Here is a 6377-nt window from a genome sequence, read left to right on the forward strand (position 1 = left end):
ACTTAAAAACATACACGTAAACATTATACATGGTGAAAAACATAACAATCATGAAAAGTTGAGGATCTAGTGAGACATGTCGGTTGACACCTTTGAGTGTACGATCGTAGCCTGTAGTTATAACCAGAATCTCCTGGAGGGAGAGCGAGAGTTTGTGTATAGATCTATACGGGAATGATACCTCCACGCCTTAGATGTTCGCTACAGCTAGACTAGGCCGGTCTAGGGCAACAAACCTTACCTATCCGGTGTCCAAAACGCCATGACAGGCGAATTAGTCATTATCAAGAATGGTTGTAACGGCTCACTTAGATATTAACTCCATCAAAGATTTCGGTATAATCATACTAATCTTGACAATTCGAAAACATACATACGTCGATACTTGGTTTTGGGATTATACGATCACGACACTTTTAATAGTAGAAAATATCAGATTTTATGGGGAAACGCTATTATTCAATTACCTTCTACTTACAACAGAAAGCACTCAAAGAATATAGATTGCATACTTATACTTATTTTTACTATGAAATACACACATGCATCTATACTCGATTTTCACATCATTTTCATACTAACTAGAAAAGAGCCCCCACGTAGCGGGGTTAGATTTGGATTAATACGCGGGGGGTTAGATTTGGATTAAACCATCACTAATAGTAGGTAAGGATACATTGGTCAGTCATTTATTAGCGGAAGGTAAACTATAATCCTACAATCTCCAAATAAAGTTGCATCACAGATATGAAACTTGGAGCATCCAATTATGCAAAATTACAGTGCGATCAACTTTCATCAACTCTACAGCAAGCATGAGATTAGTATAAATTTAAGCAAAATATGATTCATTTATTATATATTTGGTAAAAGTTATACCTTCATTGTTTCTACTCGATTTTTGCTGTGACTTTATAGACACGTTAATGTTTGTTGTCTGCTATATTTTAAACTGAAGCCAAAATTACACTTGCGCCATTCACAACCACATCCTGGATAACAACATGGATCATTTTGCGACTGAAGCCTAACCAAGAATTAAATGCAACTTTGGTTTTCCAGAATACATAAAAAGAAGAACCTAATTGAATGTATGTGCTTTTGGTTTTCATTAGGTTCTTCAGTTTCTATCCAAAAAAAATTTGTTTCACTCCTACAAATACAACTACATAAAAAAACTACAAACATATTACCTTTTCTTCAATCGATGTGCCAAGAAGAAGGATAAGAAAAGTCCACTATAATCACAACTCTATAAGGTGTGATTTTGTTCTTTGGAATTGGAACTATTTGTGAAAGTGGTTGCGTTGCATTCCCCTCTGTTGATCTGTAAGTAGCAATTATTAGTTCTCATTAATTAAACCATATTAGAATTTGTCAAGTTGCACCTTTTAATTATAATTTTGATTTTATGAAAAAGGTGAAAAGGAAAAAGGAACTGAAATGTCATGTACCTACCCCTACTTTTCACCCATCTGTTGGTCTACACGAATTTGAACTTCTTTAGCAACACTCTTTTTCTTCTTGTTCTTTTTATCCTTCCAACTTTCAAGATTGGGTTCCCATCTTCATCAATCATTTCTACATGAAAAAAAAAGAAAACAAAGACTGTTTGATTATAAAATAGAAGTTCCAAAAATTTCTATATGACTAAAAATCCAATGTAACTCACCACTATCCATTGTTGATACAGTGCTTATATTTCTTGCATGAAGCCCAGCATCCTTTACCAAAGAATATGGAAAATTCAATGTCAATTGTATTCAAATTATATAATTTTTGTAAAAATGGTTAGATCGCCATCTTTATGACTTGTACCTGACTGTCATTAAGGTGACCAGCCATGCTAGTGTGGGTGACAGGCTCCTTTTTTGCAACATTTGTTAAGCTTCCTGTATAATCGGAAAATACAAGTTGGTGTTAATTTTTTTTCAAACGAATGCAAGTGAAACATTTTAGCAAACAACTGGTGGACATATTGTTAAAATCACTTTAGAACTCCAGCTTCTAAGTTTTTTATTAGACCTTAATTCCATTTTCACATCACAAACTACACATCAGTCCAAATGGTTCCGATAATTAATTTAAGGTTGGGTTTCATGCTATTGTTGAAGCTCTAATCCTAAACTCTCATTTAACCTTAAAAAAAGAACAATATTTTTGAGTCCTTTAAAACAATATGTAAAATTTGATCATATGTCTAAGACTACAACAATTTTCTGACGTGGGTAAGTTTTTTTCCATTTTACACACAAATCAGTAAAAAAAATCATAATTTTCATTTTAAAAGGGAGTCAAAGAGAGTAAAAACATGATCTCGAATCTTTATACTTACGTATCAGTAAAAAAATATCATATTTTCCATTTCACCCACAATTGTTTTTTTTTTGAAAAGATTGCAAATTTCGATCGCTTTTTTAAAATTAAAACAATTTTCTAATATGCATAAACTTTATTTTTCCATTTCACCACAGATTAATAAAAAAAGATCAACATTTTTAATGATTTTTTTTGAAAGAGTAAATATATGATCTTCAACAAAGTACTTCAAAAAGACTGCAAATTTTGATCACATATAAAAGATTACAAAAAAAAATTGGATCCTGTAATCATCATTTCTTCATTTCACAACAAATTCATAATAAAATATAAAGATTTTCATGTATAAAGTTTCCTATTTACCTGCAAATGAAGTTTATTTTACTGGATTAGGCTTTGGTTGAAGTTGAACAACAATAGGCTTAACAACATGAACTTCAACTGCAAACATCAAACACATAATAGCCCTGCATACAAAGTACAATAAATAAAAGTAAACATAATTCTCCCAAAATTGTAATTATATAAAATTTGATTCTAAGCAACCACAATTTTGACTGTAATGTGTCATTCAATACCGTGTATTCTCTTCCTCCCACACATATGTTTTCCCCACATCAAGACATTGATTTCACTGTATTTGGAACACCATACGCTTTCACCTCCACGAATCCCCTCACTCCTACAGAAATATATATATATATATATATATATATATATATATATATATATATATATATATATTTAGGGTATATTGAGTAAATTTTTAGACAAGTAAAGAAACAAACAATTAAACATGGCAAAAATTATGATGAAGTCACAAACAAGGCATAACTTTGCTATAAAACCCTTAAGCAGATTAGAAGATTGGTCGGCAGTGGTTTCACTTGGGCGTTTTATCAAACAGATGGTGAGCAGAGGAGCCTTTTGTGATCCAAAAACTGTTGACAGCGGCTTCAGGTAGGTCAGCATACAGTGTGACTGCTTTATCATATAGTTGCAACAGGAAGCATAAAAACCTTTGGTTCCCCCTCGCACAATAAAACACAAAAAATTATATAAAGCAATATGGAAAAAGAAATATACATCAACATGGTTTCTAGTTTGTGGGATGAGATGTGTGATCGGGTCGACACATACAGCTACACCAACTCATCGGTGTTCGATATCCGCACCCAACAATTTCGTAATCGAGACAGGTATCACAACTCAAAACAGATATAACCAAAAATAATTAAAAGTCGAATGAATAACTAATTTCATGTTGCTTCTGTTTTCCATCTGCCGGTCTAAAGCAGGGACATGGTGAGAGAGGGTAGAAAATGTGTAATGGAAAACCCTGAAAGACGTCCTACCATGACTCAGGTTGTTGAAGAACTCGAAAAGGCATTGAGATCACAGGTAAGTTCTGTACAATCGATGACCCAGTTATTACCTGTCGCTCGAGTCGTTGTGGATGTTGTCGGAGAAGAGGGCGGCGGGACGAACAACAAAGAACAAAAGGAGGAGTGGAACGTTGGAGGCGATGGCGGTTGACAATGGAATCAAGGTTCAAGTGATTCGCCTGGTGGAGATGGTAGTTGGAAGTCTGCGATTGAAGTGGTAGGGGTAAGCGGCAGCAGAGACGGTGGAGCAGGAAGGAAGATAACATGAGTGGTGAATGGTCGGGAAGTATAGCAACAGGAAAACAACTGGTAGGCGTAAAAGGCAGTGGGTGGAAAAGGCTAATATGCCAAAAGAAAAAAAGCAGGAAAACAAACACGTAGATATCAGGGGACATTGGTAAAGACACATGTAATACACTATCAGGAGCAGAGGTGAGGTTAAGACACATGTAATCCACTGTTAAAAAAATTAGTGAATAAATAAATCCAGGAGAAAAGAAAAAAAAATGGAAGTGGTCCAATAGGAACATAGTACTGTTCAATTGGGAACCCTCCTTTAATATAATTATATAATTATAGAAAATATCAGATTTTCTGGGTTTTACAAATAATACAAAGACTTCCATTCAAACATGCTTATGAACTCACCAACATTATATATGTTGACCGTTTTAAAAATAATTTGTATTCTAGGTAACCGTTAAGCAGAAGAACCTTCAAGTGTGTGGATTTATTTTGTGTAATGTCAAACATCATACAATTATTAATATTTTGGAATATGTAAACTTAGACAATGTACTTGATGTGAACAATAACAGTTGTATTATGTAATGCTTGGTGATGATTGTGTTATGTTTCATGTATATTTATTGTGATGATATTTCAATTTATAGTCACACGAGCCCTCAAACGTTTCCGTCATATGGTTCGAGGGTGTGACAATTATCATATTCTAGGCATACTTGGAGCAACATGGCACATCAAAGGAATCAATATGGCGCATCATGTACCAAGATGGTCCATGATGACGCAATAGCTTCTTCATGGCGCAACAACAACCCTAGTTGGCGCAATAGGGATCTAACTAGCGCAAGAGCGTCAAGTATGGCGCACAACATCAATCTTGGAGCAATAACATCACCATGAGCAACAAGCACATGCATGGCTCAACAAGGCTATGCATGGCTCAACAAGAAAACATGATAGCGTAAAAGGAGAACAAGACGGCGCAATAGCATCCCTCTTGACCCATCTCTTCATCATGTGGCGCAAAAAGGACTTCTTGTTGCTCCATATCCCTTCCAAGGGCTCCAAACCTCTTCCAAGTGCTCTAAACTCCTTCCAGGTGCTCTAAACCCCCTTCAACACGATCCATTCCTTTGGCACTTGATCAGTTCCTTTGTCTGACGATTCATTCCTCTCTTAGAAGATCCGTTCCTTTGTCACATGCTCCATGAACCCCAAGTGCTCCATTGAGGTCCAAATGCTCCAAAGGCTTCATGAACATGATCCAAATGCACCAAATGCTCGAGTCACATTTAACACTAGCTATGAAATACTCTCAATACCCATAGATCAAAGATTTTCTCTACCAAAAAACATATATTTTTGGTTTTTTGCAAATAAATCATAAACCAGACGTATCCTAATTTTTATAAAAGTTGATAAATAATTATAAAACACTTACTAAATAGAGATCTTACCATGTTTTCAGGAGAATACATAACTCCGTCCACCGTTATTGATTCAGATATATATATATATTCAGAGAGTTTTCCCAAATTTGAAACTAGAAAAATAAGGGTTAAAAAAAGGGTATTTATAGTGCAGGTAAGAAATCGCAGATGACCTCTTGTCAGAAATCACAGATGGTTATCAGCTAGGAAGGTACAAGTCATTGACGTGTATCTGTGCATTGATGGGTTGTACATTCGCAGATAAGATAAGGAAATCACAGATGGGGGCTAATTATATGCGATTTCAATGGTTACTTTATGTAATTTGTTAATTTTGGCTATTTTTTACAAAGTAATTAGTATTTTTTTGGCTATTTTTATAATTTTCTCAAAAATATATAATTAGACTTAAGCGGTGTTGTAAAACTCGTCAAGTTGGCCGATAACTCCTCCGAGTACTCGCTACCTGGCCCCTTACCGATGCGAGTTACCGAATCCCGAGTACTCCCCGATCGAACCCTTACTAAACTGAGCAATGTTGTAAAACTCGGTCAATTCAGTGATAAATATGTATAATATACTTAATGATTTATTATTTAACACACACACACACATGTGATTATTACTACATATATACCTATATATATATATATATATATATATCAAATTTTCAATAATTATTCACGAAGTTAGACCATTATGTGTTTTTTCAGTTTTTGTGTATTCACATGTATCTAATTTTGTTATATATTTCAATCAACTTATGATTTTGACATATATTATTTCCCTAAAAATATTTCTACATGAGTTACCGAATCCAAGTACTCCCAGAGTACTCACGTGTACTACCGGGTACTCGCTACTCGGTAGTCGGACGAACAGGTACCGAGTAACGAGTTCTACAACCTTAGGCTTAAGACAAGTTCTCAAGTCCATAGTTCTCCTTCACATCCAACGACCAATCGACGTTTAGAAATCGGTTTTTGATCTACAATCA

At 34.7% G+C, this 6377-nt stretch overlaps 1 long non-coding RNA gene across 2 annotated transcripts; it reads right to left on the reverse strand.

Annotated features, from left to right (window-relative positions):
- Positions 1 to 622: 622 nt before the first annotated feature.
- On the reverse strand, positions 623 to 3001 carry LOC145094786 (uncharacterized). 2 transcript variants are annotated; one of them, XR_013703562.1, is made up of 8 exons: positions 2898 to 3001; positions 2683 to 2786; positions 1819 to 1892; positions 1673 to 1724; positions 1459 to 1581; positions 1194 to 1327; positions 880 to 992; positions 623 to 804 (listed from the first exon to the last, which is right to left on the reverse strand). It is a non-coding gene; the product is annotated as an uncharacterized LOC145094786 (long non-coding RNA). The 2 variants fall into 2 exon arrangements; XR_013703561.1 differs by lacking the exons at positions 623 to 804; positions 880 to 992 and having other exon boundaries at positions 999 to 1327.
- Between the last annotated feature and the right edge of the window lie 3376 nt (positions 3002 to 6377).

The sequence above is a fragment of the Lactuca serriola genome, chromosome 3 (assembly GCF_051521515.1).
Source record: "Lactuca serriola cultivar US96UC23 chromosome 3, Lser_US96UC23_V15, whole genome shotgun sequence".
Classification (NCBI taxonomy): domain Eukaryota; kingdom Viridiplantae; phylum Streptophyta; class Magnoliopsida; order Asterales; family Asteraceae; genus Lactuca; species Lactuca serriola.